This window comes from Panthera uncia, assembly GCF_023721935.1.
Source record: "Panthera uncia isolate 11264 chromosome D3 unlocalized genomic scaffold, Puncia_PCG_1.0 HiC_scaffold_8, whole genome shotgun sequence".
Lineage (NCBI taxonomy): Eukaryota > Metazoa > Chordata > Mammalia > Carnivora > Felidae > Panthera > Panthera uncia.
In genome coordinates this window covers 81,904,284-81,931,584 of record NW_026057586.1, presented here as the reverse complement: position 1 = coordinate 81,931,584, position 27,301 = coordinate 81,904,284, and the positions used below count along the sequence as shown (strand labels likewise).

Below are 27,301 nucleotides of genomic sequence, written 5' to 3'. Positions count from 1 at the left end.
AGAGTTTTTAAATCCTTAAAAGCATCAAAGAACTGGGAAGATATAGCAAGGAATCAACAGGACAAAATCCAAGAGTAAAAATTTCTGCTCCCATCTCTGATGAAGTAACAGAATTTTCCTTGCATCCTAAAAACTAAAAGTTGGGAAAAATATATGAAACACTTGGTTTTCAAACATTAGGTAATAATCAGTATAGAAGTGTAATCCCTGAAAGAAGAAAAACAAACAAGTGCCCCAGCTCACTGGCAAGGTAGGGGGTGGTGGTGAGGGGAACACGTGCAATGAGGGAGAATCCAAATGGATGGGCTGTCTTGGTGAGTGAAGAGACAGTTCAGAGTTGGACAGGCCTAGGCAGCTACAGTACATGAAGCAGATTATCAGAGAAGAGGTACCCACACAGAGATACAGTGCTCTGGAAATTTGCAGAGGTACCCTCAAGTCCTTGATTAAGTATTTATATACACATGTGAGATCGAAAACCATGAAGATCAGGAACAAAACCACCAAAGAGCAGGGTGCCTGGGTGGCTCAGCCTGTTAGGTATCTGACTTTTGATCTCAGCTCAGGCCATGATCTCAGGGTTGTAAGTTTAAGCCCTGCGTTGGGCTGTGCGCTGGGTGTGGAGCCTACTAAAAACAAAAACAAAAAACCCACCATAGAGAAATAGGTGGAACAGTCTTCAAAGGAATAAGTTTGTGTTTTTATCAGCCAGAGTAGAAAGACTTCCTCAGACATAAGCAGAAAATGAAAGTACTGTAGAATAAGGTAGAATCATAAGATGAGTACTTCCTGGGGCACTTGAGTGGCTCAGTCAGTAAGTGTCTGACTCTTGATTTTGGCTCAAGTCATGATCTCACGATTCGTGAGTTCAAGCCCTGCACTGGGCTGTGGAGAGCCTGTTTGGGACTGTCTCTCTCCCTTTTTCTCTGACCTTCCCCTGCTCTTTCTCTCTGAATAAATAAACTTCAGAAGAAGAAGAAGAAGAAGAAGAAGAAGAAGAAGAAGAAGAAGAAAAAGAAGAGTATTGCCTCACTAATGGCACCAAATTAGTTGTACATGAGAGACTGCTCTAATGAAAGTTTAAAGGAAGCCTTACAAAAATAATCCTTGAAAGGATCCCACAGATTCAGTTAGCTACATCCAAGAACAAAACCAAATTTAAAGGAATATATATATATATATATACATACACTATATATATATATATATATATATATATATATATATAATCAACAATGTAAAATCTGTAATGTCTAACATCTAATAAAATATTATAAATCATGGTTGGCTTGTGAGCTCCACTGAAGAGCCTGAGGTTGGGCCACTGCTGCCTGCCGTCAGTTCCTGGTCCTGGCTCCTCAGTGGTGGGCAACGTTTAGTCGGCCCATGGAGATAGCACCGGCACTGCTGAGCCCTGGTTCCCTGAGGTGGCAGCATGCCTGGCCCTCTGCCTGGCTCCACATAAGATCAAATTATTGCAAGAATATGGGACAAAGCCAACAAGCTAGGTGTCATGAAGCTTTCTTGCATATCTAGGTACCAGGTTTGACCTGAAGAGATGGCTGCTGTATATTTTGCAGCTGGTTTGATATCACATTTCAGCTCCAACTTTGCATCCTAAGAACACTTAAACATTTCTGCAGGTCTATTTTATAGAACTTGAAAGACCTTAAAACTTTCTGGTTGCCATAAGTGTATCTTTCTTTTCTACTCATCAGTAAACATCTGTGACCTACTGTGATAGATTTTCCAAACAAAAAGTTTAGCAGTTTAGCAAAGTAGGCCCTCCGTGGCACTCAACAAAAGGAGTTTCCCCGAGCACAATCCTGTAAGAAGTATGTGTGTGTTTGTGCAAGTGTGTATTTTAAATTATTATTTAATATTGTGAAAAAATTTTTGATATCAGGGATTCTGGCTGTGAACTTGATGCACAATAATTGTGGTCAAAAATATTTGCTGGTCTACAGAAAATCACTAATGTTTTGTGACCATATAAGTTGTAACGGTGGGTTGTTCTATGTGTAGGTATTATTGTTAAATAGAGGGACTGTTTCCAGGCACAGAATATGAATCATAAGTTAGGATGGATATTAGATACGATTATAATCACATAGCAAAGGTCTGTGGTCCTAATTCTACAAATGCATGGTCAGGAAATTAGGACAAACTGGAGATGGACCATTTAACACATGGACTCTGCCTAGTTGTATTGAAAAATACTTTGCCTCCATGCCTTAAAATACCCATGTGGAATCTGTGCTCCTTTCATTCACACAAAGAGCTCCCTGAACACTGAACCTCTAAAAACAAAAGGTCTCAGGGCACTTGGGTGGCTCAGTCGGTTAAGCATCTGACTTCGGCTCAGGTCATGATCTCATGGCTCATGGTGAGTTCGAGACCCATGTGTGCTGACAGCTCAGAGCCTGGAGCCTGTTTCAGATTCTGTGTCCTCCCCTCTCTCTGCCCATCCCTTGCTTGCACTCTCTCTCTTTCCGTCTCAAAAACAAATAATAAACATTAAAAATTTTTCAAAATAAAAAAAAGGAAGAAAAAGTCTCCCTTAGGTCTGGGCCAACCACTCCCACCCACCACCCTCCCCTCGTCCTGCACTGCTGCTTGGGAGAAGCCAGTTCACCTCTGTATCTGTCATTAAAAACAGAATTTGGATTTTCTGGTCAAGTTTCCCCAAATTCTTTTTAAGAGGTGCCATGTTCAACTGCTTGAGCTTTGTTTTAGCAAACCCCTGCCCAAACTTGCTTGCAGACTATTCTTCACCTTGTTTCCAAGGTTGAGGAAAAGAAAGCAGTCTCTGTTTTGAGGAGGTGGAAGTATACATTTTTTATTTGTTCAGGACCACATTTTGTAAAATGTGGTCGCTTTGTCCTTTATTATTGTTTCTGGAGAATAAGTTTTATTAAAATTGTTTGTCTGAATATAGAAAGTTTTATTAATTAGGGCTTATTTTGAAAAATTCTGAGTTCAATTCAGATGTATGCCAGTACCATTCAAAGTAAGGTAATACTCAGAGACAGCTGTTCTGACCATATGGTTTAGAGAAATTTCTGGACTATTCATATTCTAAGATTCCTTATTAATGAATGTCTAACTTAAATCTAACCAAAAACTGCACCATTATTCTTTGTACATTTTCATTATATAATGTTAATAAGCTTACTTTCAAACAAATAAAATACTTAAGCTATTTGTTTACCTTGCCTTCTTAAAAAAAATATTATAAATGATGCAATGAAGCAGGAAAATATGGCCCACAACCAAGAGAAAAATTAATCAATGGAAACGGACACAGAAATGACAGATTATGAAAATAAATAGATAAAAAACGTTAATGATATACTTTATATGTCCAAGAAGAAAGTGTGAGCATGACAAGTAGAGAAATAGAAGAGATAAAAAAGACCCAATTTGAAATTCCAGAGATGAAAAATATATGAAGTTTAATTATGACAAAGTAGAAACTGCAAAAGAAAAGATTAGCAAACTTAAAGATACAGAAATAGAAAATATCTAAAATGAAACACTGAGAGAAAAACACACTTAAAAAAATGAACAAACCCTCAGTTTGCTGTGAGACAATATCAAGAAGGCTAATTAATACACATAGAACTGGAATTCCAGGAGTAGAGAGGCAAGGAGAAACAAAATATGTTTGAATAAATAACCATTTTTTTTTCAAATTTAATGAAAATATAAAGCATAAGAAACATGGAAAAAAAATACCAAGATACATTATCATCAAATTAACGAAAATCCGTGATAAACAGAAAACAACAAAAGCATTCAGGGTAAAAAGCCATATTATGTACACAGGACCAAAGATAATAATGACATCACACTTCTTATAAGAAATAATCCAATCCAGAAAACACAGGCATATCTTTAAGGTAACTTTAATAAGAAAAAAATGTCAACCTCGAATTCTATACATGTCAAAAACACCTTTAAAAACCAAGGACATGGGAATGCAAGCTGGTGCAGCCACTCTGGAAAACAGCATGGAGGTTCCTGAAAGAAACTAAAAATAGAACTACCCTACCACCCAGCAATTGCACCACTAGGCATTTATCCACAGGATACAGGTGTGCTGTTTCGAAGGGACACATGCACCCCCATGTTTATAGCAGCACTATCAACAATAGCCAACGTATGGAAAGAGCCCAAATGTCCATCGATGGATGAGTGGATAAAGAAAATGTGGTATATATATATATATATATATATATATATATATATATATATATACACACATACATACACAGTGGAGTATTACCAATCAAAAAGAATGAAATCCTGCCATTTGCAATTACGTGGATGGAACTGGAGGGTATTATGCTAAGTGAAATTAGTCGGAGAAAGACAAAAATCATATGACTTCACTCATATGAGGGCTTTAAGAGACAAAACAGATGAACATAAGGGAGGGGAAACAAAAATCATATAAAAACAGGGAGGGGGACAAAACAGAAGAGACTCATGAATACGGAGAACAAATGGAGGGTTACTGGAGTAGTTGTGGGAGGGGGGATGGGCTAAATGGGTAAGAGGCACTAAGGAATCTACTCCTGAAATCATTGTTGCACTATATGCTAACTAATTTGGATGTAAATTTAAAACAATAAAAAAATAAAAAATAAATTTAAATAAATAAAAAAAAAAAAACACAGACAAAAGTTAAGGGCTTCTGCAGACAGACAAAAGCTGAGAGAATACACTGAAGCAGACCATTACTATAAGAAGTGTTAAAGGAAGTCATTCCGGAAAAAACGTGATAACAGAAATTTGAATCTATACAAAGAAATTAAGAGTACCAAAAATGGGAATAGTTTGGTGCTTCCTTAAATAATTAAACATAGAATTACCATACAATTCAGCAATTTCATTCGTAGGTACACAACTCAAAGAACTGAAAACAAATAAACAACTACCTGTATACCTGTGACCATAAAAGCACTGAGAATAGCCAAAAAGTGGAAATAGCCCAAATGTCCATAAACATATGAATGGATAAATAAACTGTGATATATCCATACAATGAAATACTATTCAGCCATAAAAAGGAGTGAAAGACTGATACATGCTGCATGGATGACCCTTCAAAACATTATGCTAAGTGAATAAAACCAGACAAAAGGTCACATTTTGTTTGTTTTTTATTTTTTTATTTGTTAACGTTTATTTATTTTTGAGACAGAGAGAGACAGAGCATGAACGGGGGAGGGTCAGAGAGAGGGAGACACAGAATCTGAAACAGGCTCCAGGCTCTGAGCCGTCAGCCCAGAGCCCGATGCGGGGCTCGAACTCACGGACCGCGAGATCGTGACCTGAGCCGAAGTCAGCCGCTTAACTGACTGAGCCACCCAGGTGCCCCAAAAGGTCACATTTTGAATGATTCTATTAATACAAAGCATCCAGAATAGATATACCCATAGAGACTCAACTCAGATTGGTGGTTTCCAGATAGGCAAAATGGGGAGAACTGCTTAACGAGAAAGGGGTTTTACACTGGAATGACAGAGATGTTTTGGAACTATATAAAGATGGGGGTTTCACCACATTGTTGAATGTACTATTACCACTGAACTGTTCACTTTAAAATGGTCAATTTTAGGGGCACCTGGGTGGCTCGGTCGGTTAAGCATTCGACTTCGGCTCAGGTCATGATCTTTTACCTCCATGGGTTCAAGCCCTGCATTGGGCTCTGTGCTGACAGCTCAGAATCTGGAGCCTGCTTTGGAATCTGTGTCTCCCTCTCTCTCTCTCTGTCTCTCCCCCACTGATGCTCTGCCTCCCTCTCAAAAATAGACATTAAAATTAATTAATTAATTAATTAATTTTAAAAAATGGTCAATTTTATATTACGTGAACTGCATCTCAATAAACCGCTTAAAAATTTTTTGGGGCATGAGAGGATCCTGATGGAGATGGTAGAATAGGAGGATCCTGAGCTCCCCTCTCACTGACACACCAAAGCTACTCTACATACAAAGCAACTGTCTGAGAACAATCTGAAGATTAGTAGAACAGTTCTTCCATACCTGGAGATATAAAGAAAAAGCCACATCAATAAAAGTTGGAGGGGAAGAGACACAGACTGGTCAGGACTCACACCCTCAGCATAGTGACCCACAGTAGGGAGGATGTCACAGGCATGGAGGTCCTCCCTGAGGAGCAAGGGGTTTAAACACCACATTGGGCGCTGCCTGCCCTGGGGACCAGCACCAGGAAGACAAGCCCCCAGTGCAGAGCCCAAAGCTAGGCATGAACTCAACGGCCCTGAGATCAAGACCTGAGCTGAGATCAAGAATCAGATGCTTAGGAGCACCTGGGTGGCTCAGTCATTTGAGCATCTGACTCTTGATTTTGGCTTAGGTCATGATCCCAGTATTGTGGGATGGAGCCCTGTGTCAGGCTCTGTTTTGAGCAAGGAGCCTGCTTAGGATCCCCTCTCTCTGCTCCTGCCCCCAACCTTGCACTCATGCTCTCTCAAATAAAGAGAGAGAGAGAGTCAGACACTTAACTGACTGAGCCACCCAAGCACCCCAGGGCTGCAGTTTAAAAAAAACCTGGGCCATATATGAAGATTTATTGGCTAATTTTAGGGCAGGTGATGGAAGGATGGAATCTATAGGAACTTTCTCTAGGAACGGAAATGCTGGTAAATGTCATTATTCTTGCCCTCCTTCAATCTAGCTAGCCCAACTCCGGTGGGCACCTGTTCTGACACTCTCCACCTACCTTGCAAGCACTGTTCAACCAACCTCAACATTCCCCTGTGGACATGCCCCACCCAACCCACCTGCCATAGCAGGTGCCCCCTCCAAAGCAGCTCCTGCCAGGGATGGGACTGGCTCCACCTACCAATTACTCACAACAGTTGTGGCTGGGCCCTGCATGCAGCTACACCTGGGGCTAGCCTCAACCACCAGCATACCCACAGCGGCCACAGCCAGGCCTTTAAGCCAGTTGTGCCAGGGACCAGTCCTGCATACCATGCACCCATAGCAGTAATGGGCCAGCTACAACAGAAGGGCACATACAGCCTATACAAAAGACATCCCTGGAGCACCTGGTTCCGGTGACCAGAGAGGAATGTGTTTCTGGGCCCCAAAGGATGCCCTCTACATAAGGCCACTGCATCAAGACCAGGAGGCACAGCAGGTCTACACAATACAGAGAAACAAACACTGAGAACCAGGTAAAACGAGGAGACAGAAGAATATGTTCTAAATGAAAGAACAAGACAAAACCTCAGCAAAACAACTAAATGAAATGGAAGTAAGCACTCCACATGATAAAAAGTTCAAAGTAATGGTCATTAAGATGCTCACTGAACTTGGGAGAATAAACACAGTGATAATTTATAGAAAATATTAAAAAAACAATCAAAGATGAAGAATACAATAACTGAAATGAAAACTAGAGGGAATCAACAGCAGATAAGAACATGCAGAATGTATCAACAATCTGATAGAGGGTAGCAGAAATCATCCTAGCTGAACAAAAAGAAAAAAGAAAAATGAGGATAGTTTTAAAAAACATTACAAAGAAAAAGAAAAATGAGGATAGTTTAAGGAACCTCTGGGTAACATTGAGTATACTAACATTCACATTATAGTGGTCTCAGAAAAATAGAGAAAGAAGCAGAAAACTTAAAGACTTCCCTCACCTGAGGAAGGAAACAAACATCCAAGTCCAGGAAGCAAAGAGCACCCCAAGCAAAATGAATCCAAAGAAGTCCACATCAAGACACATAATAATTTAAACAGAGAATTAAGCAGAATCTTAAAAGCAGTAAGAAAAAACCAACTAGTTAGTTACATAAAAGGGACCACTCATAAGACTATTAGCTGACTTTTCAAGCAATAACTTGGTAGGCCAGAAGAGAGTGACATGATATGGATATTCAAAGTGCTAAAAGGAAAAAAAACTACAACCAAGAATACTCCATCTAGCAAGATTATCATTCAGAATTGAAAAATAAAGAATTTCACAAAAAAAGTAGTTCATCACCATTAAACCAACCTTTCAAAGAAATGTTATAGGACCTTCTTTAAGGGGAAAAGAAAAGGCCATAACTGGAAGGAAATTATGAAAGAAAAAAATCTTATTGCTAAAAGCAAACATAGTAAAGGTAGTGGATCAATCACTTATAAACCTAATATGAAGGTTAAAACACTAAAGCAGTAAAATCAACTATATCTAAAATAGTTAAGGGATACACAAAATAAAAAGATATAAAATGTGACATCAAATACATAAAACAGGGAGGCAAGTAAAAACGTAGTGCTTTTAGAATGTGTTTGAACTTAAGTGATTATTAACTTAAAATAAACTGCTATATACATAGGATATTATATATGAATCTTAAGGTAACCACAAACCAAACCCTAGAATAGACACAGAAAATATAGAGAAAGGAATCCAAACCTAACACTAAAGAAAAACATCAAATCACAAAGGAAGAAAGCAAGAGATGAAGAAAGGAATGAAGAACTACCAAAATATATTGAGGAATGCCTAAATATATAAAGCAATTATTAAAAGATCTTAAAGGAGAAATAAGGACCAATACAATAATAAAGGGGACTCCAATACCCCACTTTCAACAATGGAGAGATAATACAAACAGAGGATCAATGAGGAAACACTGGACTTGAATTACACTTTAGTCCAAATGGACCTAACAGACATACACAGAACATTCCATCCAACAGTAGCAGAATATACATCCTTTTCAAGTGCACTTGGAATATTCTCCAGAATGGATCAAATATTAGGTCACAAAACAAGTCTTAACAAATTTAAGAAGACTGAAATCATATCAAGTATCTTTTCCAATCACAATGATATGAAACTAGAAATCAGTAACAAGAGGGAAACCGTAAAATTCCCAAATATGTGGAAACTAAACAACACACTACTGAACAACCAATGCAGCAAAGAAAATGTCAAAAGAAAAATTTAAAAATATCTTGAGACCAATGCAAAAAGAAACACAACATATCAAAACTTATGGGATACTGTAAAAACAGTTCTAAGAAGTTTAGAGCAATAAATGCCTACATAAAGAAAAATGAATATCTCAACCTAAGTTTACACCTCAAGAAACTAGAAAAAGAACAAACCAAGCCCAATAGTAGAAGGAAGGAAATAACAAGATTTGAGCAGAAATAAATTAAATAGAGGATGAAAAACAATAAAAATATCAACAAAACTGAGCTTTTTACGAATCTAAACAAAATGGACAAACTTTTACCTAGACTGACTAAGACAAAAGGAGAAAAGATTCAAGTAAATAAAATCTGAAACTTAAGAGGAGACATTACACAAGAATAAAAGGCATGGTACAAGAAATACAGTCAATGATATTGTAACAGCATTGTATGGTGACAGATAGTAGCTACACTTACAGTAAGCACAGCATAATGTATAGAGATGTTGAGTCACTATGATGTATACCTGAATCCAATGTAACACTGTGTGTCAACTACAGTCAAAAACATTTTCTTCAGTGATTTTGATCAGCTTTATTGGAAAATATTATGGAAGTTTTGGCAACTGTATATTATTTGATAAAAATATTATTAACATGGAGTGCCTCGGTGGCTCAGTTGGTTGGGTGCCCAACTCTTGACTTCAGCTAGGGTCCTAAGGTCGTGGGATCAAGCCCCATATCAGGCTCTGCACTGAGTGTGGAGACTGCTTGAGATTCTCTCTTTCTCCCTGCCTCTGCCCCTCTCCCCAACTCATGCTAGCTTTCTCGCCCTCTCTCTTTAAAATTAAAAAAAAAAAATTAGGGGTGCCTGGATGGCTCAGTTGGTTAAGCATCCACCTTTGGTTCAGGTCATGATATCACAGTTCGTGAGTTCAAGCCCCACATGTGCTCTGTGCTGACAGCTCAGAGCCTGGAGCCTGTTTCAGATTCTGTCTCTTTCTCTCTCTCAAAAATAAACATTAAAAAAATTTTCTTTCAATTTTTTAATGTTACTAACAGATAATGAACTGGGTAATAGGACAAAAGGATCATTGATCCAATAACATTTAATTACCATTTTTTTACTGTCAAAAAAAGAAAAAGAAAGGAAAGACATTACAACCAATACCACAGAAATACAAAAGATCCTAAAAGGCTATTATAAACAATTATACACCTACAAATTGAATAGCATAGAAGAAATGGATAAATTCCTAGAAATATACAAATTATCATGACTGAACCTGAACAGAACAATAATGAGTAAGACACAGAATCCGTAACTATCAACCTCCCAACAAAGAAAAGTTCAAGACCATTCAGTTTCACTGTTGAATTCTACCAAACATTTGAAAAGAAAATAATGTGAAATCTTCTCAAACTCTTCCAAAAAATTTCAAGAGGATGGAATACTTTTAGGAGGCCAATATTATCCTGTTGAAAGCCAGACAAAAACACTACTAGAGAAGAAAATCCCAGGCCAATATCCCTGATGAACAGAGATGCAAAAATCTTCAACAAAATACCAGCAAACAAAATTCAACAGAACATTAAAAGGATCATATGCCATTACCATGTGGGATTTATTCCTGGAATGCAAGGATGTTTCAACATATGCAAATCAATAAATGTGATACACCACTGCTGAGAGCTTGCCTAAGCTACTCCATGGCACTGCTGCCTTGGCCTCCATTTTGTTGAACCAATGCATCTGCAATATCCTTAAACTGACACTAGCCCCCTCAGGTGAGTGCATGTCCTTGACAGTAGTGCACAGAGTAACAGTAAATGTAAGTTCCTGATATGATCTCCCCAGTAGCCCTTGTGACCAACAGTATCCCCTGCCTCCCAGCACCAGTGTGCTTTATGTGCTCCTTGGATAATACCTCCATGGGCTTATGAAAATTCTGCTCCTTTGGTTTGAATTGGTTGATCTGGCCCTAGCCTAGGCACCCCAAAGCATTCCACCCACAGACCCAGATCCTGCCTCTCTGTCTACAGTCTGTCCTTGACCTTGCCATGTGGCCCCTTAAAGAGGGATGTACACTTGACTGTGCTCCGCTTAACAAATTTAACAAAGTTATAACAAGTACATAAACAGAACAAAGTAATCACATGATCGCCTCAACAACTACATTAAAAACATTTAACAGAATTCAGCATCCTTTCATAATAAAAACTCTCAACAAATTAGATATAAAAGAAATGTACTTCAAAACAATAAAAACCATATATGACAAGCCCACAGCTAACATCATTACTTAGCAGTGAAAATCTGAAAGCTTTTCTTCTAAAATTGGAATAAGACAAGGATGTTGCCTCTTGCCACTCCTATTCAACACTGCACTGGAAGTCCTAGCCAGAGCAGTTAGGCAAGAAAAAGAAATAAAAGACATCCAAATTGGAAAGGAAGAAGTAAAATTGTCTCCGTTTGCAGATGACATGATCTCTTACATACAAAATGTCAAGAACTCCATAAAAAACTTTTAGAATAAACAAATTCAGTAAAGCTACAGGATACAAAACCAACCTACAAAAATCAGCTGTGTTTCTAAATACAAACAACAAACTATATGAAAAGAAGTTTAAAAAACAACCTAATTTACAACAGCATCAAAAATAATAAAATAGTTAGGGGCACCTGGGTGGCTCATTTGGTTAAGCATCTGACTTTGGTTCAAGTCATGATCTATTTGTGAGTTCGAGCCCCATGCTGGACTCTGCTATCAGCCTAAAGCCTGCTTCAGATCCTTTGTCTCCCACTCTCTCTCTCAAAATTAAAAGAAATATTAAAAAAAGAAATTGCTATTAAAATAATAATAATAATAAAGGAATAAATTTACCCAAGGAGATGAAAGATCTGTGCACCAAAAACTTCAAAACATTGATTAAATAAACTGAAGACACACATAAATGGAAAGATATCCTGTGTTCATGGATTGGAAGAATTAAGGTTGTTCAAATGTCCATACTACCCAAAACAAACTACAGGTCCAATCCCTATCAAAATTCCAATGGCATTTTTTTTTTTTTTTTTTTTAGAGAGAGAGCACAAGCTGGGAAGAGGGGCAGAAGGAGAGAGAGAGAGAGAGAGAGAATCTTAAGCAGACTCTGTGCTCAGTGCAGAGCCTAATGCAGAGCTCGATCCCATGACCTTGGGATCATGACCTGAGTCAAAATCCAGAGTTTTGGATACTAAACCGACTAAGCCACCCAGGCGCCCTTCCAATGGCATTTTTTTTTTTTTTTGAGAAAAATGGAAACACAAAAGTCCTTGAACAGCAACAGCAATCTCAAGCAAGAACAAAAATGGATGCATCACATTTCTTGATTTCATATTATGTCACAAAGCTATAGTAGGCAAAATAATATGGTATGGTAAGCAAAATAACGCTTATTGCAATTGCTATAGTATGGTATAGTAAGCAAAATAATATGGAATAAAAACAGACATATAAGGGGGGCCTGAGTGGCTCAGCTGGTTAAGCAACCGACTTCAGCTCAGATCATGATCTCGCAGTTTGTGAGTTCGAGCCCCGCATCGAGCTCTGTGCTGACAGCTCAGAGCCTGGAGCCTACTTCAGATTCTATGTCTCCCCCTCTCTCTGCCCCTCCCCTGCTCACGCTCTGTGTGTGTCTGTCTCTCAATAATAAATATACGTTAAAAAAAAAAAGACATATAAGACAAAAAAACCAGAATTGAGAATCCAGAAATAAACTTAACCATACATAGTCAACTAATCTTTGACAAAGGAAACAGTGGAGAAAAGATAATCTCTTCAATATAGGGTGATGGCAAAACGAGATATCCACATTAAAAAAAAAAAAAAAAAAAAGAAATTGGATCCTTATACTATACACAAAAGTCAACTCAAAATGGATTAAAGACTTAAATGTATGACCTAAAACTCTAAGCTCCCAGAAGAAAACACAAGGGAAAATGTTTGAGATTAGTTTTGGCAACGAATTTTGCATATGACACTGGAAGCACAGGCAATAAAACAAAGATAAACAAGTGAGACTACATCAAACTAAAAAGCTTCTGCACAACAAAGGAAACCAACAAAATAAAAAAGCAACCTAAATAATGGAATTAAATATTTGCAAAACCTGTATCTAATAAGGGGTTAACATCCAAAATATGTAAGAACTCATACAACACAACAACAATAACATAACAACATAAAATAACATAACAACATAAAATAACATAACAACATAACATAACATAACCTGATTTAAAAATGGGCAAAGGACCTAAACAGACATTTTTCCAAAGCAGGCATACAAATGGCTACCAGGTGTATGAAAAAGTACTCAACCTCACTAATCATCATGGAAATGCAAATAAAACCACAGACATCACCTCATACCTGTTAGAATGGCTACTATAAAAAAGTCAAAGAGGGGCGCCTGGGTGGCTCCGTCGGTTAAGCGTCCGACTTTGGCTCAGGTCATGATCTCACGGTTCGTGAGTTCGAGCCCCACATTGGGCTCTGTGCTGACAGCTCAGAGCCTGGAGCCTGCTTCGGATTCTGTGTCTCCCTCTCTCTCTACTCCTCCCCCGCTCATGCTCTGTCTCTCTCTCTCTCTCCTTCAAAAAAAAAAAAAAAAAAAAAGTCAAAGATAACAAGTATTGGCAAGGATGTGGAGAAAAGGGAATCCTTATATATACTATTGGAGGAAACGTACAGCCACTATGAATAATGACATGGAGAGTTACCATATGATCAGCAATCTCACTTCTGGGAATATATGCAAAGGAAAGAAAACAACGATCCCAAAGAGATACTGGCACTGTAGCACTATTCCCAATAGCCAAGATATGGAAACAACTTAAATATGTGTCAATGGATAAAAAAAGAAAATGTGATTACACACACACGACTTTTGATTAAAGGTGACAAAAAAAGAGAGAGAAAAATAGAGACCTGACAGAAATCAACTGAACCAAGTGATCAAAATTAACAATACCAGCAATGAGATGTATTCATAAAACATGCCTCCTGAGATGATGTCCTGAGAAGCATGTGATGCTACTTCTGTGATATTCTATGATATTCTTGCTAAAATGTATAAACTGAATTTAAACATGAGCAAGTTAGACAAACCAAATTGAATGACACTATAGAGTAACCTGCTAGTACTCTTCAAAAAACATCAATATTAGGGGCTCTGGGTGGTTCAGTCAGCTAAGCATCTGACTTCAGCTCAGGTCATGATCTCATGGTTCATGAGTTCAAGCCCCACGTTGGGTTCTGTGATGACAGCTCAGAGTCTGGAGCCTGCCTCAGATTCTGTGTCACGCTCATTCTCTGCCCCTACCCCACTCACACTCTGTGTGTATCTCTCTCAAAAATAAACATCAAAAATATTTTTTTAAAAAACATCAATGTTAAGAAGAAAAACTGAGGAACTGTCCCAGATTAAATGAGATTAAGGAAATATGAAAACTAAACGTAATGTGAGGTTCTGGATGGGATCCTGGACCAAAAAAGACATTAATGGGGGGGGGCGGTAATCAGGAGGCAATGAATAAAATCTGTAGGTTAAATAACATTACATAATCAGATTACACATTCTTTTCAAGTATACATGGAACACTTTACAAGATGGATCACATATCAGGCCACAAAACAATTCTCAATGAATTTAGGATTAAAATTTTATAATTTATGTTCTCTGAGAATAAAATTATATTACAAATTAGTAACAAAAATAAATCTGGAAAATCAACAAATATTTGGAGGCTACAAACACTCTTCTAAATAACCCATGGATCAAAGAGGAAATTATAAGATAAATCAGAAAATATTTTGAGTTGAATAAAAATGAAAGTACTAGACACCAAAATTTGTGAGATGCAGCTATCATAATGTTTACAGGGAAAATTGTAACTTTAAATGTTTACATAAAAAATTTTAAAGGGTTTAAAATCAATATTCTAAGTTTCCACCTTAAGAAACTAAAATAAAAGAACCCAAATTAAGTAGAAAGAAAATAACAGAGTGGGAATCAATAAAATAGAAAATAAACGGGGCGCCTGGGTGGCGCAGTTGGTTAAGCGTCCGACTTCAGCCAGGTCACGATCTCGCGGTCCGTGAGTTCGAGCCCCGCGTCAGGCTCTGGGCTGATGGCTCGGAGCCTGGAGCCTGTTTCCGATTCTGTGTCTCCCTCTCTCTCTGCCCCTCCCCCGTTCATGCTCTGTCTCTCTCTGTCCCAAAAATAAAAATAAAAAAACGTTGAAAAAAAAAATTAAAAAAAATAAATAAATAAATAAACAACTGCAATAATCGGTGAAACCAAAACATGGTTCTTTAGAAATATCAGTAAAACTGGTAATCATTTAAACTAAGATCAAGAAAGAAATACAGTAGAATTGGATTACCAATATTAAGAATGATAAAGAAGCTACCACCACAGATCCTAAAGACATTAAAATTTTTGTAATGTTATTAATAAGTTTATGCCAGTAAATTCTACATTGTAAATGAAACTGGAAAATATCTTAAATAAAACAAATTACAAAAAATTACACAAGAGGAAATAATACACTTTTCATAAGTAAACATCTTTCCACAAAGAAAGGCCCAGGTGCAGATAGCTTCACTGGTAAACTATAGCAAACATTTCAGGAAGAAATTACAAAGTATTGCATAAATGCTTTCAGAAGAGAAAAAGAGGAGGCAACACTACACAGCTTATCTTCATGAACAGAGAATTATCCTGATTAGAAAACCTAACAGAGATAGTATCAAAGACAAAGAAAGAAAACTACAGAGCAGTATGAACATAGATACAAAGCACTACCAACTGAACACATCAATAAATAAAAAGGAATACATAAGGAACAAGTTAGTTAGTCTGAGTAATGAAGGATAAATTGAAATTCAAAGTCAATCAATGAAATAACAGTAAGTTACTACTTCACACCTACTAGAATGGGTATAATCAGAAAGACAGATGTAATAACAAGAGTTGGCAAGGATGGAGTCATTGGAACTCTCATACACTACTGATCAGGATATAAGACAATTGGTCACTTTGGAAAATTGGCAGTTCCTCAAAAGGTTCAACACAGAGTTACCATATGACCTTGCAAATGCACTCTTAGGTATATATCCAAGAGAAATGAAAACATGTCCACACAAAAACTTATACACAAACATTCAGAGCAGCACTGTTTATAACAGCCAAAAAGTGCAAACAACTCAAAAGTCCATCACCATTCAAGGGATTATCCAGCAATAAAAAGGAATTAAGTATTAATACATGCCGCAACACACATTACGAACTTTGAATATTGAAATATTATGAACCTTGAGGACATTATTCTCAGTGAAAGAAGTCAGTCACAAAGGACCACATATTGTAGGACTTCATTTATATGAAATGTATGATTCCATTTACATGAAATGTCCAGGATAGGCAAAATTTTAAAGACAGGAAGTATAGTAGTGGTTAACTACTGCTGGAAGAACAAGAGGACTGAATGGTGATGAATAAGAAGTGTGGGGTTTTGAGGTAATAAAAATATACAAAAATTAATTGTGATGATAGTTTCACAACTCTGTGAATATACTAAAAGCCACTGAATTGCACACGTTAAATGTGTAAGTTACATATCTCAGTCAGTTAATCAACTGGGGGCTCAGTCAGTTAATCAACCAACTCTTGATTGTGGCTCAGGTCATGATCTCACAGTTCGTGAGATCCAGCCCCACACTGGACTCTGTCCTGACAGCGCAGAGCCTGCTTGGGATTCTCTCTTTCTGCCCTTCTCTCTCCCTCTCTATCTCAGAATAAAGAAATAAATTTTTTAAAAATGATACGGGAATGTAATTAACAACTTTATGCTAATAAATTCTACAACTCAGATGAAACAGAAGTTCATTGAAAGAACTTGCAATTCCTTGAAAGATGCAAACTACTAAATTTTAATCAAGAAGAAATAGATAACCAAGAATAGCTCTATATTTAATATAGAAATTAAATTCTTGGTATAAAATTCCCACAAAATAAACTCAAGTTCCAGATGGCTTCACTAGTGAATTCTACCAAATATTCAAGGAAGAAAGAAATAATAACAATCCTATTCAAACACTTCCAGAAAATTGAAGAGAAAGAAATGCTTCCAAACTCATTCTAAAAGGCCACAAATACACTGATAAGAAAACCAAAGACTTGTCAAACAAGGAAAACTAGACTAATATTTATCATGAATACTGATGTAAAAAAATTCTTTATAAAATTTTAACAACTCACATCCAACAACATAAAAAAAGAACAAAACGTCAAGATCAAGTAGGGTTTATCCCAGGAATACAAGGTTGCTTTAACATTTGAAAATCAATCAGTCTAATTAACCATATTAACGAAGTGAAAAAGAAAAACTAATTAAAAAAACAACAACACAAATGTCCATCCTAAGTAGAATGCACAAATAACTTATGATAGAGTCAGACTAAGGAATATAACAATGGAAATTAGTAATAAAACTAGAGCTACATACAACATGAATTACACAAATATGATGCTGCATATAACAGAATCAAGACAAAAGAATATAAATAGTATAATTCCATTTATATTAAGCTTAAAAATAGACAAAATTAAACTATATATTTTAGAGATGCAAACACAGAAGGTAAAAACACAAAGAAAGTAAGGATATCATCACATCAGGGTAGTGGGTTTGGGTTACTTCTGGAAAGAGGGAACCATCTGTCCCTGGTTTGTTACTTGGCTCCTTTGTGCAAAGGAGCACAAAGAAAGCTTTCGAGGTGTAGTCAATGTTATATTTCTTGACCTGTATGGCAGCTACATAAATACTATTTCACAATTATCAGTTAACTTGTACTCTGTTATGCACTTTCTTATGTATATTTCAAAGTTTCAAAGCTGTAAGGCAAAGAAACATTATTAAATAAAGCTTCCCCCTGCACAACTCCCTGTATCCAAATCTTAAACTCCTAAGTAAACTATGTTCTTTTTCATCTTATTTTCCAATCCTTGTCCACATGCATACACATTTTTAGTGTATGTGCTACTGAAGCGAGTGCTCACATGCATACACATTTTTAAATAATTGCCATCCTAGGGAGGATTCAGAGAAGATGGTGGAATAGGAAGCACCAGGAATCTGTCATCCCACCTAAACAATAATTGCACTGGCAGAATCTGTCCGATACAACTACTTTGAAACACTGGAACCTACTGAAGCCTTGCCGCTTTCCAGGGAAGGCATGGATGGCAAATTGTGGTTTGTTTCCATCATTTTCAGCTCCTACCACAATAACAGCAATCCATCCACAAACCTCAGCCCTGTGGGCAGGCAGGTGTGAAAGTGTTCCTGGATACATACACAATTCCATTTCTGGATATATACAGAAAAGTATTGAAAGCAGTGACTCAAAGAGGTACCTGTACAGTCACATTCAGAGCAGCATTATTCACAAGAACTAAAACATGGAAGCAACCCAAGTGTCCATCAATGGATGAATAGATAAGCAAAATGTGGTACACACACACACACACACACACACACACACACACACTGGAATATTTTTCGGCCTTAAAAAAGGAAGGAAATTCTGCAATATGCTACATCATGGATGAGCCTTGGAGACATTAGACTAAGTGAAATAAGCCAGTCACAAAAAGACAAATACTACATGATTCCACTTATATGAGGTATGCAGAGTATTCACAATCACAGAGACAGAAAGTAGAATAGTAGTGGCTGCCAGAGGCTGAAGAAAGGAAAATGCAGAGTTAATGCTTAATGGGTACACAGTTTCAGTTTTACAAGATGAAAAAAGATGAAAAGAGTTATGGAGATGGGTGGTGATGGTGGTTGTACAACATTATTAATGTATTTGACACCACTGAGCTGTACACTTAAAAATGGTTGTGGTGGTAAATTTTACATAGTTTTCTACAATAAAAAATATGGGGGGAAATGCCATCACACTGCATATGACAGTTAATAGTCTCCTTTTTCATATCTAATATTTAAAAAATAGGAAGTTATCCATTCTAAAATGGACTTTGGGTTTTTTGTGTGGGTTTTTTGTCTGCCAAATACCATTTCCCCTTTCTTGCAATAACAGCATGTCAATTTCATTATGTGGAATTATGTCACCTAGATTATGTGTAGTCTTGGTGAGCCTGTCACCAAGCCTATCCCTTAGTTCCCTAAGTCAAGGATGGACTCAAAACCTAAACAGACCAATTAGAGGGGCACCTGGGTGGCTCAGTTGGTTAAGCATCTGACTTGGGCTCAGGTCATGGTCTTATGGTTCGTGAGTCCGAGCCCTGCATTGGGCTCTGTGCTGACAGCTCGGAGCCTGGAGCCTGCTTCAGATTCTGTGTCTCCCTCTCTCTCTGCCCCTCCCTCGCTCACACTCTGTCTCTCTCTCAAAAATAAATAAACATTTAAATAAACAACCAAACAAACTGGAATCTTTCTCCTAGGACTTCTCAATCTTGAGGAGCATGGGCACAGGCAACGCCCATTTATTTCAGCTAGGGTAACCTGAAGAAACTGTGAATTAATTTAGGCTACCTACATCCCTGAAACTATCCTGTTTCTGCCCCTCCTGTGCCAGGTTCTATAGTGTTCCTTAGATTCTGTATTCCAATTTGCATCTTTCCAGTAAATTCTCTCTTTAAGATAGCCAGAGTCTCTTTCTCTTTGTTACAACGAGTAACCCTAATACATAATCCTATGCTTCCAACCGAGAGGGAATTGGTCCTAAAACCCTTTGGACAAATAGTTTCCTATTTCCTCAAAAGGAAAAATAACTGTCAGAATATCCTCCTTTTATTGAACTAAGACACAAGTAATTTCTAACCACTGGACTTAATTATATGCATGAATGTAAGATGAGCCTTCAAATATTTGAAGTTAATTACTGTAAAACTGTTACATCTTCTCTGTTGTATCACATTGAACATCTTTTTATGTGCTTATCAGCCATCTTATCTTCTTCAGAGAAATGTCTCTATCAAATCATTTGCCCATTTTAAAAATTATGTTTGGGGCGCCTGGGTGGCTCAGTCGGTTAAGCGGTCGACTTCGGCTCAGGTCATGATCTCGCAGTCCGTGAGTTCGAGCCCCGCGTCAGGCTCTGTGCTGACAGCTCAGAGCCTGGAGCCTGTTTTGGATTCTGTGTCTCCCTCTCTCTGACCCTCCCCCGTTCATGCTCTGTCTCTCTCTGTCTCAAAAATAAATAAACGTTAAAAAAATTTTTTTAAAAATTAGGTTTTTTTTATTGAATTACAAGAATTCTTTATATATTGTATATACAAGTCCCTTATCACACATACAATTTGCAAATATCTTCTCTTGGTTTGTGAGCTGACTTTTCATTCATTTCTTAATCATGTTATTTGAAGCACAAAGGTTTTACTTTTTATAAAGTCCAACTTATCAGCCTTCTTTTATTGTGTTTTTAGTATAATATCTAAGAAATCATGGCCTAATCCAAGACCACAAAAATTTACTTCTATGTTTTCTCTAAGGGTTTTATTGTTTTAGCTCCTACATTTTAGGCCTGTAATCCACTTTGAGTTAATTCTTCTGTATACTCTAAGGTAAATTCAATCTTTTGCATGTAGATATCCAGTTGACTAAACACAATTTAATAAAAGGGCTATGGTTCCCCATTGAATTGTTTTAGCCACTTTGTCAAAAATCAATTGTTCCAAAGTGTTAAGGTTTATTTCTGGACTCTCAGCTCTATTCCACTGACATATATGTCAATCTTTATACCAGTACTACACTGTCTTAATAAAACTTTGTAGTTTTTTTAATGTTTATTTATTTTTGAGAGAGAGAGAGGAATAGAGCAAGGGAGAGAGAGAATCCCAAGCACGCCCCATGCTGTCAGCACAGAGCCCAACACAGGCAAGAGAAACTAGTTTTTTTACATAATTATTTTAATTTTAGAGTGTGTGTGCGAGTGGGGTAAAGGGGCAAGGGAGAGAGAATCTTTTTTTTTTTTTTTACGATTTTTTTACTTTATTATACTTGGCAATAGTACAAAGGATAGGGTGGGAATAAGGCTATACTGCAGTAAGAAAATTTTAATAGGTGGTAACTTAAATCATATGAATAAACAGAACCGCAAATGGTAAGAAGGTTAATAAACGGAACCGAAATGGTAGGTTAATATAACTCTAGAAATGTTTGTTTCCCCGTTTCTTCTCTTAGCTTTCATTAAGACATTACAGAAACATTAATTGTAACAATGCATTGTTAGGTTCTAATATATAGAGATGTAGTATGTGTAAAAAATAGCACAAAAAGGAAAAGGAGAGTGGGTGGAACTATATAGGACTAATCTCACTGGAATTAAGTTAGTATAAATGTTGCATCTGAGGCAGAACCTTTGCTCTATTATTAGTGGCTGAGTAGGAAAAAGAAGCCTCTGTTCTCTTAGCTGCACTTGTCTGAAACAGAGCACTGGGCTGGAAAGGATGAAAGATGTTGGCAGTCTTCCCATGCCCCTCCTGGAAAGAAACTGTAGCCCCACACCAGGAGCTGGGTGGGAAGCGAGCTTCCACCTTCTTGGCCACACCCACTCACAATAAAACACCTAGAGTAGAGCTTTCATCACACAAATCTGAGAGGAGGATGGAAACAAGTCATGTGTCAAATGCCAATGACTCACTGTTCTTATTAAGACTTAGTAAATTTTCTTGAATATTTGTCTATTTGTTATATGTCCATAGGACAATTTCCAGGGACTTTACATGGTTGTTTTTTAACAATTTTCAGACTTAAATAGCTGTTTCACTGGGCAGAGGGTGTTTCAACTTCACCTTTCCAGAAGTCCTGCCTTTGCAATATACGTATTTTTAAATCGCTCTCTTTTTAAAATTCATTTATTTATTTTGAGAGAGAGACAGAGCAGAGCACAAGCAGGGGAGGGTCAGAGAGAGAGGGAGAGAATCCCAAGCAGGCTCTGCACTGTCAGCACAGAGCCGGATGCAAGACTCAAACTCACGAACCGGGAGATCATGATCTGAACCAAAATCAAGAGCTGGACACTTAAACAACTGAGCCATCCAGGAGCCCCTTAAATCTCTTTTAACTGTCAGTTTCCCCTTCCATCTTTTTGGATTTTTTTAATTATTTATTTACAGAAGTCATATTTTTTTAATCCCATAATCTTCCACATTATGGATTTTTCTGATTCCATCTGTATCGTACAGTTTATCATATTTTTCTGTCTCTGTATTTCCTGTATATTGATGGTTAGATATATATCACCACCTCATTAGATCAAACTCAGGTTTTGTCTTTTTTGTTTTGTTCTGGCCAGTAATACTTCATAGTTTTTGGTCTGTTCTTCCTTCAAGGAACACATAGTATCAAATAGCTTTCCTGCATATAATATAAACAGCTCTCAATGTTCAATACTTATACCCTTGGGGATCATTACTTTGAAAGAATGGATACTTTCCCACTATTTGCATGCACCATTATTTATTTAATTATTCCTTAACTGGCAGATATTTGAGTTCCAACTTTCTGCTATTAAAAAAAAATGATATATAAACATCCTTGCAATTCTTTGCCCAGATGTGCACATATTTCTGTAGAACAGATTCCTGGAAGTAAAACCGCTACAAGATATGAAAACTTATTATTTTTTTAAAAAATGCTTATTTATTTTTGAGAGCGTGCAAGTATAGGAGGGGCAGAGACAGGGAGACAGAGGATTCGAAGTTGGCTCTTTGCTGATAGCAGTGAGCAGGAGGTGGGGTTTGAACTCATGAACTTCAAGATCATGACCTGAGCCAAAGTCGGATGCTCAACTGACTGAGCCAGCCAGGTGCTCCAAAAATTTATCATTTTGAGAGATACTGCCAAATTGCCTACCAAAATTTTTTGCCAGTTGATATTACCAGCAACTATGCCTGTTTTTTTTCACATTGTCAACAACTCGTATTATCTTTTAAATTTTTGCCTTCTTATTATTTTAATTTAGACTTTAATTATTGAGCACATGTTCATTTATTGGCCTTTGTATTTCTTCTGGAAATTTCCCATTTACTTATTTTGTGGATCAAATTACTTGATCTCTTGCAAAGCCCACCAAGCTCAACCAATCAAACTCACATGATTACTCTAAGCCATGTTTTGCACTGAAAGGGTACAGACCAGGAGACAGTGTACCAACAGGGCAGCATCAGGCATTTCTCTCCATTAAAAGTTCCCTGCACTTCAAGAACTAGTCACAGACTTCTCAAAAGTAACAGCTTAAGTATGCGGGGACATGATTACATTGTCATTATCAAAATGTGACAGCCACCTTGGCTTATGTCCCAAGCAGGAACAAATACAGTCCATTAATTTAGCTTCCATTATCTCTATTAGGAACATGCCTAATTCCAAGATTCACCATATCCAGAGAAGCATAGAAGTATAACTTCCAAACAAGTATTTACACTTTATTTACACTCTTCCTAGTTTAGGTATATTTCATCTATCAAAGGTCATTTTTTACTATAAGCAGTGTTGCCTGGTAACACAACTGATGTTCCATAAGAATAGAGTAGAAAGTTAATCCAAAGTCAAATTTGACCCCAGAGACAGAGAAAGGAATTTTTCTTAACACTTTACCCACACCTCTCTAAGCCTCAGTTTCCTCATATATAAAACAAAAATGAAAATTTCTACCTTTACAGAATTACTATAAAAATTACATTAAATAATACATATAAAGTACTTTTTGTAGTCCACAGCACATAGTTTAAGCATTCAAAAAATAGTCATTATTTACAGGAGTTTGCAAAGCCCTACAGTAACATTTAAATAATACTAACAGAGAAGCTATTTTTAAAAATAACAGAAGGCAACAGACATCAGTGAGTCACAAAAATTTGGGATGCAGTCTCAGTGTTACAAAACAGATCAGTGGCAAGAATTTGGGTGACTGATGTAAGAGTTCACATAAAAACAGCCTGCACAGGATCACAGTAAAATGCCAGGTCTCCATCTTTATGGCTAACCATAAAGTCATTATCTAGATTTGCACTGTCCAACAGAAGAGTTACTGTATGCATGTGGCTATTTAGATATAAAGTAATAAATATTAAATATAATTAAAAATATAGGTATACCTCATTTTATTGTGCTTTAGTTTACAGCTCTTTACAAATATTGCATCTTTTAAAAATTGAAGGTTTGTGGAAACCCTGTGTCAAGCAAGTCTATTGACACCATTTTTCCAATATCATTTGTGTACTTCATGTGTCTCCATTTTATTCTGGTAATTCTCTCACGATTTCAAACTTGTTCATTATTACCATATTTGTTATGGTGATCTATGATTTTTGATGTTACTACTGCAATTGTTTTGGGGCCCCAAAAAACATACCCATATAAGATAGTGAACTTAATTGATAAACTCTGTATGCTGACTGCTGTAGCAACTGGCAATTCCCTGGTCTCTCTCCCTTTCCTTAGTCCTCCCTATTCTCTGAGACACAACAATTTTGAAATTAGGCCTATCAATAACCCTACAATGGCCTCTAAGTGTTCAACTGAAAGAAAGAGTAGTACGTCTCTTACTTTAAACCAAAAGCTAGAAATGATTAAGCTTAGTGAGGAAGGCATGGCGAAAGCCAAGACAGGCCAAAAGCTAGCCTCTCATACCAATTAGCCAAGTTGTGAATGAAAAGGAAAAAATCTTGAAGGAAATTAGAAGTGCTATACCAGTGAACACACAAATGATAAGAAAGTGAAACAATCTTATTGCTAATACAGAAAGAGTTTCAGTGATCTAGACAGAAGATTAAACCAACCACAACAATGCCGTATGATAAAACCTCATCTGCAGCAAGGCCCTAACTCTCTTCAATTCTATGAAGGCTGAGAGAGGTGAAGAAGCTATAGCAGAAAACTTTAAAGCCAGCAAAAGAAGCCACCTCCAGAACATAAAAGTGCAAGGTGAAACAGTAAGTGCTGATTATAAGCTGTGGCATGTTATCCATAAGATCCAGCTAGGATAATTAATAAAGGTGGCTATACTAAATTACAAATTTTCAATATAGATGAAATAGCCTTATATTGGAAGAAGATGCCATCTAGGACTTTCATAGAGAGAAGAAGTCAATCCCTGGCTTTAAAGCTTTGAAGGACAGGTTAACTTTCTTGCTAAGGGCTAAAGCAGCTGGTGACTTTAAGTTGAAGCCAACGCTTATTTATCATTCAGAAAAAATCCTACGACCCTGAAGAATCATGCTAAATCTGCTCTCTTGTGCTCTAGAAATGGAAAAACAGAGCCTAGATGACAGCACATCTGTTTACAACATGGTTTACTGCATATTTTGGGCCCACTGCTGAGGCTGAGACCTGCTGCTCAGAAAAATAAGACTCCTTTCAAAATATTACTGCTCATTGACAATGTACTGGGTCACTCAAGAGTTCTGATAGGAATGTACGATGAAACTAACACTGTTTTCATGCCTCGTAACACAATATCCATTCTGCAGCCTGTGAATCAAGGAGTAACTTAGACTTTTAAGTTTTATTATTTAAGAAATATATTTCATAAAGTTATAGCTGCCACAGTTGGTGACTTCTCTGTCAGATCTGGGCAAAGTACAATGAAACCCTTTGGAAAGGATCCACCATTCTAGGTAACATTAAAAACATCTGTGATGCATGGGAAGAGGTCAAAATATCAAGTTAACAGGAGTTTGGAAGAAGCTGATTCCAACCCTCATGTACAGCTTTGAGGTGTTTAAGACTGCAGTGGAGGAAGTACTGCAGATGTGTACTGCAAAAGAACTAGAAGCGGAGCCTGAAGATGTGACGGAATTTCTGGATTCTCATGATCAAACTTTAAAGGATGTGTGCTCCAGATTATGGTATAATGACTGGCACATCATAAACACTCAAAAAATTTTCATCTAATAACTGAGTTCCTTCCAAGGCCATAGATACATGCAAGTTTATCTTTTAGAAAAAATCTGTAGAGGGGCACCTGTATGGCTCAGGCAGCTAAACGTCCAACTTTGGCTCCTCAGGTCATGATCTCGTGGTTCAGGAGTTCGAGCCCCCACATCAGGCTCTGTCTGACAGGCTCAGAGCCTGGGGTGTGCTTCGGATTCTGTGTGTGTGTCTCTCTCTCTCTGCCCCTCCCCTGCTTGCTCTCTCTCTCTCTCTCAAAAATAAATAAACAGTAAAAAAAAATTTTTTTTTAATCTGTAGAGAAAAATCCCCAGAACTTTCCCACCATTACTAAGGTGAACATGTGAGAGAAGTGGTGGTCTATAGTAGGGAGTAGTATCCTCTAATTACATGGCTCTCCAACATTGGCAGTAAAGTTTGAAACGCGATCTGATTCCCTTGTCTTCTCTCTCCTCTTGTTGCCACTTAAAGAGACTGACAATTCCATGTCAAGGAAACAAGTTTTAAGAAGCAATAGGTATCCATTATATACAATGGAACCATAAAAAAAACCCGAAATCTTGTCATTTGTAATGACATGGATGGATCTAGAGACTACTATGCTAAGTGAAATAAGTCAGTCAGAGAAAGACAAATACCATATGAGATCAAAACAAAAAGGCAAAGAGGGGGAGAGGGAAAGGGAAAGGAAAAAGAAAGAGAAAGGGAGGGGGGGGGAAGGAGGGAGAGGGAGAGAGAGAGAGAGAGAGAGAAACTAAGAAATAGACTATTTTTTTCAATATATGAAATTTATTGTCAAAATGGTTTCCATACAACACCCAGTGCTCATCCCAAAAGGTGCCCTCCTCAATACCCATCACCCACCCTCCCCCGCTCAACCCTCAGTTTGTTCTCAGTTTTTAAGAGTCTCTTATGCTTTGGCTCTCTCCTACTCTAACCTCTTTTTTTTTTCCTTCCCCTCCCCCATGGGTTTCTGTTAAGTTTCTCAGGATCCACATAAGAGTGAAAACATATGGTATCTGTCTTTCTCTCTATGGCTTATTTCACTTAGCATCACACTCTCCAGTTCCATCCAGGTTGCTACAAAGGGCCATATTTCATTCTTTCTCATTGCCACATAGTACTCCATTGTGCATTTAAACCACAATTTCTTTATCCATTCATCAGTTGATGGACATTTAGGCTCTTTCCATAATTTGGCTATTGTTGAGAGTGCTGCTATAAACATTGGGGTACAAGTGCCCCTGTGCATCAGTACTCCTGTATCCCTTGGGTAAATTCCTAGCAGTGCTATTGCGGGGTCATAGGGTAGGTCTATTTTGAATTTTCTGAGGAACCTCCACACTGTTTTCCAGAGTGGCTGCACCAATTTGCATTCC

General features: G+C 37.4%; 1 protein-coding gene across 6 annotated transcripts in view; it reads right to left on the bottom strand.

Annotated features, from left to right (window-relative positions):
* Positions 1-27,301, bottom strand: part of TMEM116 (transmembrane protein 116) — a 163,418-nt gene that overhangs the window by 94,841 nt on the left and 41,276 nt on the right. The window lies entirely within an intron of this gene.